Below are 14,246 nucleotides of genomic sequence, written 5' to 3' on the forward strand. Positions count from 1 at the left end.
TCATTCATGAGGGGAAATTACAGTGAGAACATGTGGAAGCTCTGTTAGATGGATGCCATAGTGAGTTCAGTGCACTGATGTGACATTGTCCTGAAGGATTTAGTTATTCTCTATGGTTAATGAAATTACACTAATTAATTCATATTTATTATAAATAATCCTAATTACACATCTTGCTTCCGTGTTTGTGTGCTGTGTCACTAAATACATTTTAGTGACACATTTTATTTTAGTTTTATACATTGATTAATGACCTGCAGAATCGCCTGCAGGTCCCTCTGTTGTCAGCATGAAGTTGTAAACATTCATTCTTTGAATCTCCACTGGAGAAAATCTACATGTATACAGAGGGAATGCAATCCACGCTTCCCGACACATGTTTCTACTGTATATCCTGACCATTTACTATTTCCTTCCCACCCATATCTGGTGTATTTGGAATAAAATATTCTCATCTACTTCATATTTCATTATATTTTTATTCTACTAAGTTTCTTCTCAGAATATGATAATATAAAAAAATTACTGAACATAAAATGATTTGTTTATTATAGTAAATTAATCTATTATAGTAGAATATAGTAAATGATAGTAAATTAAACTAATCTATAGATGCAGAAAAACTAGATCCTCAGTTACTGAAAAGGTTATCTAAGAAATCTAAGGTACTGGAGAAAGAGATTTCAGTTTCATTTTACTTAATGTATTTTATGAGTATCATTATTATGCTTTAACAGAGAAAGCACATTTAAAAGCACTAAAACTGAGCAACTCTGTCGCAAACGTTGAGCAATACACTCTCTGGATCATCTCGAAACCTGGGTTTGAATTAAAAGATCCCTGGGTAAGGTAATGGCTACCTTTTCTGCAGACAGAGATAACACTTGCGTCCGTGTTGTCTATGTTTTTTGTGGCGTTCCTCAGGGCTCGGTTCGCTTTTATTTTCAGTGATATGCTGCTACTCAGCCAGTTCTTTTACCGTATGGGCGTGCTGCCCCTAGTTAAAATATTATACTCATATTTCTAGGAATACAGGACTATTGCAGTTCTTAAAGCATAGACAGACAAAATGAGAGCATTTTGCTTATTTTTTTAAGGGGGATGGACGTTAAAATAGATATTTAGCCATAACACTACAATATATTCCCCACAAATCAAAGTCCAACATTTTCTTTATTTAGTTTTAATCAGGAAACAAAAAACAGGAGTAAAAATAATAATCTATTGCTCCTAAAACAGTAACAGTTATAATATTCATCTAGCATTGCATATAGTATTTTTACAACTGCAAGCACTGCTGGAAATGTTGCCTCACACACTCAGTTAGGTATGCTTATGTCCACATCACTATCCAGCAACATTTGTCACCAACAAATGGACACAGCTGGAATGAAGACAGAAACAGCTGCTAACATTTTTCCATCCTTTTTTCCTAGAATTCTATGATTTCTTCCAAAATCATGCTCACATTCCCACTGCTACCTGTTTTTGTAATTACAGTGGGGCCAGTGAGAGCCAGAGATTTTCCTTGTTTGAGGTGACCAAATACCGTAAATGTCGGGCTATAAGCCGCTACTTTTTGCACAAGCTTTGAACCCTGCGGCTTTTAGTCAGGTGCGGCTTTTCTATGGATTGTCCGTGATTTTTGTCATATCGTAAGACGATTTGTTTTGTGTGTTCCGCTGTTGTACGGCACTACGTTGCCTGGCGGAAGGATCGGGGTTCAAGAGTGGTATGTTAGTCACATGTCCGTCCGCCAGGCAACGTAGTGCCGTACGAAGTAGCGCGAAAAACAAACTTCAAAGTAGCGCTACGCGTTCAGCGGGAGTCGTGGATGATGAGCGGCGATAAACTTGCAAGTTATGCCCAAAAAGCAAGTTATGCCCAACTCCACCGGTGGATTCTGACAGCGTGGAAAAGTGTGAAAACATCCACGATCACCAACGGATTTTGAAGGGCTGGACTGCTGCATGATGGAGAGGAGGACACCGCCACGGCCCTTCTGAGGCTGTTCGACTCCGACACTGACAATGAGGATTTCTTTGGTTTTGAAAGTGACAACGAAGGAGAGAAGAAGAGTGGATGACGAAGCCATCATGAGCCTGTTTGTATCCGACACTGGAGAAGAGGACTTTGGTGGTTTTAGTGCGCAGGAAGAAGAGAAAGATGGTGGTGAATGACTGACTTTTCTTCTTGTTAAAGCTGTGTCACTGCACCTGAGCCTAAAAGGTAGGCCGAATCTATTGTTCTGGTGTGCTGTAGGTTATTGTTATGTACTACATGTGCAAATATGTACCCATAACTTGTTTTTCAAAATATTAATAAAAGTGATGTCTCCAAACAGCCATCTCTTTCCTGACAATTCCCTTTGTGCATATTCTCTTACATATGATAAGTCAACATTGAAACACCTGCGGCTTTTGGTCAGGTGCGGCTAATGTATGTACAAAACAGGATTTTCCCCTGATTTTAGCTTGTGCGGCTAATATTTAGGTGCGCTTTGTAGTCCGGGAAATACGGTACTTATTTTCCACCCTGATTTACGAATAAATTCTTTACAAATCCTACCATGTGGATTCATGGATTTTTTTTTTCACATTCTGTCTCTCACAGTTGAAGTGTACCTCTGGTGCAAATTACTGACCTCTGTCATCATTTTAGGTGGGGGAACTTGCACAATCGGTGGCTGACTAAATACTTTTTTGCCCCACTGTATATGCTTTGTTCAATTGTCACCATGTAATGTATTATGATAAAGTCAGGCACAGGCTGTTTGCAGAAGTGGTTAAAGGATAGGTTAACAAATCGTTAGAAGTACCGAACAAAGTGATGGTAATTTATATGAGAATACTTTTACAGATATATGCTGATTAATGATTAATTGATTATCTGCCATTACTACCTCCTGCCATGCAGATGAAAAACAAAACACTTTCTGTGTGATAACTGAAAGTGTTTTGTAATAACTGTCTTTTTTTGTACCTGATTTTCACTTACAGCACAGAGGCATATCTGACTGGAAGAACGCTGTGTACAGTGGTTGTGTGACTGGAGGAGCTATTGGCTTTTGCGGTATGTAACTTACTTTATTAACTTACATTACAGCAAATTTATGCATTTTGTCCACGTGTTTATTTTTCTGTTTTGCAGCTGGTCTGAAGGCTGGTGTTTATTCTCTGCTGCAATTAAACATGACTTGCAGTGAAGCTCTATGGAGTGGCTCGATGGACAAAAACATAAATATTACACATGTGGCCCAGAGAAAGAAGACTCGCGTTGTGAGTTTGCTAACCCTGATGTTTCCCTGCACATCAAGGATTGCTGTTAAAGCAGAATTGAAGTGTACTGTTCAAACACAGGGATTTTAAGTGGCACCATAGTGGGTTAAAACAAACAAACAAACAAACATAAAAAAAAGACATGTCGGTTTTTCCTGTGACTTTCATATTGTGGACAGTTAGAGCAAGGAATGCCAATTTCTCATGGTGAATCTTCAAAGACAGAGCAGAGTGGGTCTGCTTCAGTGGCGCACTGATCAGGTAATGAAAGCTGAACTTGTGTGAATTTCACTCTGGGTCTGTAAAAACTCAGATGAGCAATGTTCTGCCTGTAAAACATTGGTTTGATGTGTAAGTAACTAATCCACACCAGGATTATTTATAATAAAAGCATTTTTTTTTTAAATTGTGGATTTACTACTTTTCCTTGATTATTAAAGGACTACAACACCCAAACTAGTCATTACCTTTGCTTTAATTTTTTCTTTTTTTTTATTATAGCGAAAGTAGTCTTCAGGAAAAGTTCTCCAGGCTTCTTGAAGGACATTCAATTCAGTTCAATTCAAGTCAAGTTGGCTTTATTGTCACTTCAACCATATACAGTTTAACAGTACACAGTGAGGTGAAACAACGTTCCTCCAGGAACCAAGGTGCTACATGCAACATAAATTTACAACATAATTTAACAGAAAACTCTAAACTAGCTAACTAAGAGGCCTAGTTAGCTGGCTAGCAGAGACAAGACAGACTGACCTAACATAAATTACAACATAAATTAACAAAAAACTATCTAACTATCTAAGGATGACTTTTTTTTTTTGTTATCAGACAGCAGACAACAAAGTGCACGTGCAAATGTGCAAACAAGAGCAGCAAGTGACAGTGTGACAAAAAAAAAAACACAACGTAACATAATAATAAGGTTTTGTGATGATGAGTTGAGGTAGTGGAGGAACAGTAAACATTCCTTAGTGTAGCAGCAAAAATTAGGAAGTGCAGAAGTTAGTGCAGAAAGTCCAGTAATAATATTGTGCAAAAGACCATTTACAGGTTGGTGTGTGCGATGGTTTGGTGGTGTAGGTCAGTGTGTTTGTGCTTGTGTTGATTAGTAAGTCCAGTCTCAATGTTTTGAGGTAGTTGAGTTAAGCTGAGTGATAATGTTAGTGTGTGTGTATGTGTGTGTGTGCGTGTTTATCAGTCAGTCCCTTTTTGCTGAGGAGACGGATGGCTTGTGGAAAAAAGCTGTTGCACAGTCTGGATGTGTGTGCCCGAATGCTTCGGTACCTTTTTCCAGATGGCAGGAGTGTGAAGAGTGTGTGAGAGGGGTGTGTCCGATCAGCCACAATGCTGGTGGCTTTGCGAATGCATCGTGTGGTGTAGATGTCCTCAATAGAGGGGAGAGAGACCCCGATGATCTTCTCTGCTGTTCCCACTATCCGCTGTAGGGTCTTGCGGTCTGATATGGCACAGTTCCCAAACCAGACAGTGATGCAGCCGCTCAGGATGCTCTCGATAGTTCCTCTATAGAAGGTGGTCAGGATCGGTGGTGGAAGCCGGGCCTTTCTCAGTCTTCTCAGAAAGAAGAGACGCTGTTGGGCTTTCTTGTGCAGGGAGCTGGTGTTGAGGGACCAGCCGAGGGCCGTCTCCAGGTGGACGCCCAGGAATTTGGTGCTGTCGACGATCTCCACAGAGGAGCCGTTGATGCTCAGCGGTGAGTGGTCGCCTCGTGTCCACCTAAAGTCAACAACCATCTCTTTTGTCTTGTCAACATTCAGAGACAGGTTGTTGTCTTTACACCAGTCCGTTAGTCTCTGCACTTCCTCTCTGTACGCTGACTCGTCGTTCTTGCTAATGAGACCCACCACGGTCATGTCATCAGCGAACTTAATGATGTGATTTGAACTATGTGTTGCTACACAGTCATGAGTCAGCAGTGTGAACAATTCAATTCAATTCAATTTTATTTATATTGCACCAAATCACAACAACAGTCGCCTCACAGAGCTTTATATTGTACAGTAGATCGTACAATAATAGATACAGAGAAAAACCCAACAATCAACAATATGACCCCCTATGAGCAAGCACTTTGGCGACAGTGGGAAGGAAAAACTCCCTTTTAACAGGAAGAAACCTCCGGCAGAACCAGGCTCAGGGAGGGGCGGTCATCTGCTGCGACCGGTTGGGGTGAGAAGGAAGACAGGATAAAGACATGCATTCAAAGCTCTTCTTTTGGATGTTGGCTGCCTTTCCTTCCCTTCTCTGTCAAGATGATCCCACTATTCACTAATGTTGAGGTCCAGGGTTTGGGGAGGCCAATACACAACTGATAGCATTCCATAATGTGTTTTTCTATTTGAAGATGGTGGTGTTGTAAATGCTATTGTATAATTACGTTAGCACAATGGTGATAGGAAGGCCCCAACCCCGCCTTCCTAATGTGGGAGCCAACCAATAGGACCACTCCCTCCATGTCTGCGACCAGTGAGACCACAATCATCACCATCTAACAAGGTACCAGTGATATGAGACACATATGTTGCTTTCCACTTGTATGCACAATCATATTGGGTCACGGGTGGTATATGGGAAGTCTGGTAAACAGGTCCCTGGTGGCAGGAAACTAAGTCCGTGGGTCAGAGGGGGCCAGCCGAGATTCAGTCTCTGAGCATGTTACATGTAGGACACTGGGTTCTGTGTTCCCTCTGTTTAGTTTCTGCCCATGTGTTCCTTCTGTTCTCTGTCTGTTACTGTGTCTCTGAGTCCAGTCTGTGCATTTCCTGTTTTATTTTGAAGGTCTGTGTCTTATGTCAGTGTGTTCAGTTTTGTGCTCTCCCTGTCTCGTCTGTGTAATCAGTGTCAGCCGTGTCTCCCAGCTGTGTCCTTTCAGTCCTGTTCACCTCTTGTATTTAGTGTCTGAGTCTCACCCTGCTCGTCGTTGCGTCGTTCTTCATTCTACTCTGTTTTTTCTGTTTGCCCGGTTTCCTGTCTGTTGCTTTCCCAGTTTAGTTAGTTTTCTGTTCAATCGGCAAACTCCCAATAAAGACGGGTGTTTTGACTTCACATTTGCCTCTGTGAGTCCTGCTCTTGGGTTCCTGCCTGCCTTCACACAGCCATGACATTTTCTTCTTTTTTTTCCTGTTATTTATCTTCCTTCGTTGAGTCTCTGTTTCCTCCTTTTCTGCTTTTCTGCTTTGCAGTTTTTCACTTTTTCCTTTTTATTTGTTTCCTGTCTTTGTTCCTGCTGCTTTTATTGGAAGCAAGCTCCTCTGCAGAAAGAAACGCAATGTAGGACACATGTAGCTTTGGAAGATGGGTGCAACATTGACTGTCCAGCTCAGCTCAAAATTCAGTGTTTAGACATTTTCCTAGCTCTCCCATCTTCTTCTTCTTCATCCTCCTCCTCCCTTGGTCTCCTCCTCGAACCGTCTGGTACTGGGTTGGGGGGCAATAGCACAGGAGCATCCTGGCCATTGTCTCCATCGTCATCTGTGTCACTATCAGGAACACTTTCAGTGTCGCTCTCAGATCCCTCATCTTCCCACCACCTGATTTCATCAATAATTGGATCTTCTTCTGCTCCATTATTGTACACGGGTTGTTCTATTTCTAGAGGTGGATTTCTTTCTGTGTAATCTCCTGCTCCCATCTCTGCTCTATTAATGACCAATGGTCGTTCTATCTGTTGGGGTGGATTTCTTTCTATGTTATCTCCTACTCCCATCTCTGCTCCATTAATGACCAAGGGTCCTTCTATTTCCTGGGGTGGATTTCTTTCAATGCCATCGCCTACTCCCATCTCTGCTCTAAAATTTTCCCAGGGTCCTGCTATTTCCTGGGGAGGATTTATTTCGATGCCTCCTGCCGGAACATCAACTGCCTCCTCTTGTTGTGGCAGTTGATTATCAACTAAACCACGCAACTGATTGATTTCAATCCAGGGGAACATCCTGTCAACTGCTCTAAGATTTCCCTGTTGCAGCAGTGCCAAAAGCAGCTCATTGACTGCTAGTCCTACACCGTCATGGTTTTGTGAGCCGTCTCCTCTATCCATTTTTTGAAAACAGTCTGCTTTAATAGACTGGAGGAAACTGGTCGGTACAGCTGTCAAACTTTAGCTGATTGGTACAGAACTTTTAAAATGTCCTTGAAAAAGAGTTTAAATCTCTTTAGGAAACTGTTTAAAAACACGACGCAAATGTGAACTAATCGCAACTGATTGCTGTGAGGAACACTGCGAACTAACGGCTATTTAAGGATTTTCAGATCAAAGTCAAGATTTTGATTGGTTGTGGTTTGAGCTGACTTTTGTGACGTCATCGAATTTGGTTCATTGTGATGACGGTCAACGTTCTGCTGATGAAAAAATGTCGCCGGTGACTGAAACTTTTACAGGAGAAGCATTTCCCACAAAGCCTTGAATGAATTATAGTGACAGAAAGAAAGAAAGAAAGAAAGAAACAGCAACAACTACTAAACAGAATTTTTGCACGTTTAAAATCACCATGGCAATGCGCATGCGCATATTCTCCTGCACGCAACGGGCTTTGGAGTTGACGTAACGCCGCAATGCATTGTGGGAGCACCAGGCCACGAATCAAAACAAACACACTGTAGCTCAAAATGAAAAGGACGGTGTAGAGACAGTTTGTGTCCACATGCAAAGAGACGGTACTTGCAAAAAGTAGCGTGCATCGGAAATGTGGACCCGTATGAAAGTGGAGTAGAAACCCTGAAGACCAAACCGCTGTTGACTTAGCATGATCTGTTCTCGTACCTTGTCTGTAAAGTCAGCGCATACACGGCGCACCAATTTCGCCGTTATAAATCTCTGGAGGCGCACATCCAATTCACCAAGGACTGGGTGCAATTGTAAGTACGCCGTCATTCAAACCAAGTGAAGTCAGCTTGAGTACTACGAGTAAAATGCGTTTGATTTCCCTCCGAACATTCAGATTAGTGCAGCATAAATTCATTCATGAGGGGAAATTACAGTGAGAACATGTGGAAGCTCTGTTAGATGGATGCCATAGTGAGTTCAGTGCACTGATGTGACATTGTCCTGAAGGATTTAGTTATTCTCTATGGTTAATGAAATTACACTAATTAATTCATATTTATTATAAATAATCCTAATTACACATCTTGCTTCCGTGTTTGTGTGCTGTGTCACTAAATACATTTTAGTGACACATTTTATTTTAGTTTTATACATTGATTAATGACCTGCAGAATCGCCTTATCATATTAAGTGTCCACAATTGTCACTTAAAGTCGAACTTTATGCTTTCTCACTCTTGAAAGTGATTACATCCTTGCATTACATACTTAAGTTTTTTGCTGATAGGTTTCTAAAAAGAAACATGCAGATTTAAAATATAACATGCAGCTTTCTATATATGGATACATAAAAACACTTTAGTTGTTACATTTATGATTAATGTATTTGAACGTAGATACAACACATTTGTGTCGGCCTTGGCTTATTAAAGTTCGTGTCTTGAACTTTGCCTGTGTGTGTTTCAGGTACTGCACTCTCAAAGACTGAATCAACCAGCATTGCAGCCATGGGTCATTGTGAGCATCACAGGGAAGGTTGAAGCCGCCCACTGCAGCTGTATGGCCGGAGTCGCGGAGACCTGCACCCATGTCTCTGCTCTTCTGTTTAAAGTAGAAGCAACAGTGTGGATCTGTGGCACAAGGACTGTTACAGATGAACCTGCATACTTGATTTTGCTGGGTAATATGACCAAGATACAGCCAGAGGTTGGCCATAAGATAGACTTCTCCTCTTCAGCTGCCCAAAAAAAGGCTCTCAATCAAAACATAAACAGACCATCTGTAGTGACAGGTAAAAGAAGCCGTCCTCAAAACAGAAAAATTCACAGGTACAGACGGTATCCACGCGCCTTCACGTCTGCAGTGCCCGGTGGTGCTTTCCGTGGCTCGTTACAAACGATGTGACATATATGAAGTCGTAAGTGTTCGTGTATTTAATATCGTACTAGGCAGATTTACTGCATTACCATTTACTACACATTTACCTGTGTATGGCTATTGTCAGTACATGTTGCTCATTGTAAACTTTCTTTAAGTGTGTAACATTCACAATGATACTGTTGATGGTAACGTGTATGATTCCAGCGTACCTGACAGGGACTATTGACTTTTTGTACACAGTTGATTATGTAAAGCCCCTTGCATTGGATTCATAATCAAGTTCACTGATTGACTACCCTGCAGTGCTGTTTTCCTGTATTCCTGTTTCATCCACTTTAATGAAGTGTCCTGTGTTATAGTAACAGTGAGTTGTGGATTCACTTAATGAATGCCTAAGTTGGGCTTTAATCTGCCTTAGACTTACTGATCTTCTTTGAATCAGCACCACAATAATCGTAAGGGCACTGACAAAACATACAAGTATAAATAAATAAAATCTATAGAAAGAGAAATATGTTTGATATGTTTTTATTAAGTTGCACACAAATAGCATTCTCTGCCAACAGGCTCAGAAGACAAAACTATGTAGAAACTGTGGAGGCAAACTTCTTTTCTCATGTAGTAATCACATGTTTAATCATATCACATTAGTTATAGTAATATCACTTTCTCACTTTACTATAGTAAGAGCACTCCCATCACCAGTTTACATGCATGTGGAATGTTAACACAGTGAGGCCATTGTAATGGGAGACGTTAAATAGATAGTGGGATGATCCTAGTGTTTCACTGGGATGCTCTCTCCACATTGCAATGTGTTTATTAAACCCACTTCAAATCAAGCTCACTGGGTGTGTTGCAGGTTATTGTTAAAATTTCCATAACAAAACACATAACAGACCGGAACCACAGAAGCAATGTGTACAAGCAGGTGGCAAACACAAGTTTTTGAAGTATTTGTACAACACATGCCTCTGCAACAGCTTCAGTGTTTCCTGGAATTGATTCGGAAACAATAACAAAGCTATTATCTATCTGTTATGACAGTCAAATTTCCCCCAAATACTCTTGGTTGAGGTCGAGTGACTGTGAAAGGTATATGATCACAACATTTTCATAATGAACTATTCAGTGACCCCTCTTCAAATATTTTGTCACAGGACAAACATAATCTCTCATAGCATCTTTGTCGTGATTTTACAACTCTTTGACCTTTGACAAGTGGACCCTAACATGGCAGCAAAGTGCAACAATGTCTCTTCGTGTGCGGGTCAAGAGTTCACGGTATGCATTTAATTTCTTGCATGTCTGTAAATGACTAGTACAATGGTATAAATAATCCTTCACATTTTCCAGTATAAAAGTGGAAAATATATATAAATATAAAATAAATATATAATATAAAATATAAATATAAAATAAATATATTACATCGTCTCATCGGGGCAACCTAAAAGACTCCTTTTATGGCTAGTCTTTGCACATCATAATAACACAGAAGAGAAGAAAGCAATTCATTCTCGATTGCTCTTAATTTCAGGGGATTTTCCAACCTGTTTTGGTTCAAAAGAGCCAAAGGAAAATCCTCATCAATGTTAGAGTGACAACTACATGCTTTTATTGCATGTGCACTGATAATGCTTACTGTCCTGTCATTGTAAGTCAGTCAAAATACATAAATAACACGTTGTGATCATACTGAAGACCACAGACGGCAGTCCAGGCATCAGGTGAGATAAAGGAGCTGGAGACATCACCTGATAAAGAAAAAAAGAGAAATGGAAAAGAGAAGTCTCCTTTATTGCACATTTTTCACCAATCACAAGCCTCTTCTCCCCCCTTCTGCCACCCTAGACTTTTGACCAATCACCGATCAGGATGAATTGCATTACTGGCTGATAAGGATACGTTGAAGAGGATGGATGGATAATAAAGCAACATGAGCATAAATGAAAGCAAAAATATTATGCAAGCATCAAGGCACAAAGGAATTTCAATTGGCTTACAAAAAAGAAGCCAGAACAGCGCAGCTAATATTACGTAACTTTAGGTGGCACAGAAGGAAATCCTGTGCTCTAAACAACGGAAACAGTTAAGGGAGATGAGACAGAAAAAGAGGGGACACACACACACACACACACACACACACACACACACACACACACACACACACACACACACACACACACACAAAGGTACACAGAGGACAATGACACAGGGGGAACCTAACCTAGACTTATTTGCACATGTGTGACTTTCTTAGTCTCAGACAATTTGCATGTTAATGATCAAGGAACTGACCTCACAGCCGATTGTTTGTCAGTGGTGCTAGTTTCAGTCATTGTGGAAATGTACTGTTTAAAAGGTTGGGGAAACCTGTAGCCAGCTGAGACTGAAGAAGTGACTTGGTTGAGTGACAAAATGTTTCTCCCACTGAAAACGCTACGTTGAGATTTACAGAGTCAATCTTTTGGGATCTTATAAGGACATTTTAAAAACTTACTCAGCATGGTTGTTTTTTGTGGGTTTTCCTTTTTGCTTGTTTAAGAGAATAGTAATTGTATTTTGTTCATTTCATGAAGAATATAATCTCTGCTAACAATGTAGCTGCGATTGACTGGTGTTCCCTGAATGCCTCACATACAGCTCCAGGACATTCAGCCAAGAGTCACTGATCCAACTTCAAGATTTAAATCCCGGATAAGCACATCTGGTGTTTAAGACTTTGCTGCTTCCCTGTTGACTACTGTAATTTGTTACTTTCTGGATTTCCTAAAAAACAAAGCAAAAATGACAGGGAACAGAAAGGGAGAGCATTTTTCTCCTACACTGGCTCCTCTGCACTGGATCCCTCTTAAATACAGGACTGAATATAAAATACTATTTTTACTTCTAGAGTCTAATTTTTTTACATGACACTGTGCACTTCAGGACTTTCAAATATGAAGTTTTTTTTGGTTTTTTTTAGAGTCAAACAGGAACTTGTACTTAGTCATGTTACTCCTGAGTGATCTTATGAAGTGATGATTTTCATCCATGTAACCTGACAAACATTATTGTTGTTTTGGTTAATTTTCACACACAGCTAAAGCTTTGAGCACTTTCCTAGTTTCTACTCACTCCGTTATGTGCTTCCATGTTTCATTTGAACTTCTTTGGTCCATCCACATAAATCCATCCATAAACACGAATCGATTCTGAATTTTCCTGTACCAGAAAGAGATCTGATGAAGGAGGAGCAGAGGGGAAAAGCTCTTCATTTATGTAAGGCTTTTCTCTGTTTTTGCACTTTTTTCTTTCAGTTGTAAATCAGTGTGAGTTTCTCCAGCAGGCTTGCTTCTTTCCTCCTTGTCTCCCATCCAGTACAACATGGTAGGCTGAACCTCACTGGGATTTATGTAGCACCTCTACAGCCTCATTCTAGAAAATTCATACACAATAACATTCACAGCTGTTTATTGCTGTATAAAGACTATGCAGAAGCAGAAGGTACTGGCTCATCAAACTCTCAACAGCAATAATGTAGACATATGAAGTTGGTGGGATTGTTGCAAAGCAAACAATCAGGCTGTGAAGTGTTTTAGCTTTATGGATATCAAAGGGTTGCTCAGTGAATCGACCAATAAAATCTGACACCTTGTGGACAGATGATACCATTACAGCTGATAGAATCACCGGGTTTGTTCTTTTTAGGGGTTATTTTTATGCCTCCAGTGTAACAGTGTGAGCTGTGTTGAAGTACTGCGGGTTCAGTAGAGGTCTCAGGACACCAGTCCTCGAGGCCTGGAGTTGCCCACCCCTGCTATAGAGGATGCATAGGTCTGATCTTGGAAAAACGAAATGTGTTTGGCAAAAAGATGAAGAATCTTTTTCAGTTCACACAGAAAGCTCTGATCCCAGGATGTTTTTAAGGGATTGTCATACTTTTGACATCATTGTATTTGCTGATTATTCATCAGTTCTGTATCTGTTCCCTCTGTCCTCTCCATGCTGACCTCCTACTTCCTGTCCATCTCTCCACCTCAGCTATCTACTCAATTCCTCTGCTATCCTGGTTTGTGTGTTTACGTGTGTGTGCTTGTTTTTGTGCAGCAGCGGGACTTAGTGGAGATTTTCTGCCTGTTGGTTCCACACTTCCACACGCCTGTGATGACATTGTCCTGAACCGCTACTTAAAGGAGTGGCTGGTCCTCTCTTGGTGCTGGATTGTTTAATGACAGATCCTTGTCAGCTTTTTTCTAACAAAAACGCCAAAGGAAAACCCTGTGTCCTTTCAAGCTCAGTCATCAATCCTTCCTTCCTTCTACAAGCTTGCCAAGAAGACAAAATTGGTAAAACTTGGAAAACAAGAATAAAACAAAACTCACAAACAGCTGATCTTTTTAAATTTTAATTGAAAATATAATACAAGGCATTTTCAATGAACATAAATATGGAAGATACAAGTGCACACTGCACATTATTGTCTACAGTTTAGGCCGTCTGTATAAATAAGCATATTTGTTTGGCCACCAATTTGTCCACAGCAGTTATACAATCCACACTGGTTTATAACTCAGTGTGATAGTGAGCACTTCTTTCACTTTTCTTAATGTGCTTTTTATACATGTACAATATAAAAATAAAGGCTTGCGTTGAATACATTTGAATGTCCATAATGTACACTTTTAAAGGACACAGAGTCTTAAATGCACAGCAAACAGATTTCCTCTTTTCTTTCAACTTCCCTCATGAAATCTTGACTTTAGTCTTGAGCTTATATTCTCAAGTGGTTTGCATGAGATGCTTTTACAGTATGTTTTCCTTCAACCTCATCAGCCTTCATCTCAGAATGTCATGTAAATAATTGTAAAAATATCTGTGCACATTAACCAAAAGCTTAAATAACAAACATATGCTCCAGTGTAATTACACTACAGCAGAATATGACCACACTTTCTTCTCTTTTCCAAATCTAAATCATATTCAGTAACAACAGACATTACAAATAGCGCTAACGTGTAAAAACATAATAAATAGTTTTAGTTC

The sequence above is a fragment of the Rhamphochromis sp. 'chilingali' genome (assembly GCF_963969265.1).
Source record: "Rhamphochromis sp. 'chilingali' genome assembly, chromosome: 19".
Lineage (NCBI taxonomy): Eukaryota > Metazoa > Chordata > Actinopteri > Cichliformes > Cichlidae > Rhamphochromis > Rhamphochromis sp. 'chilingali'.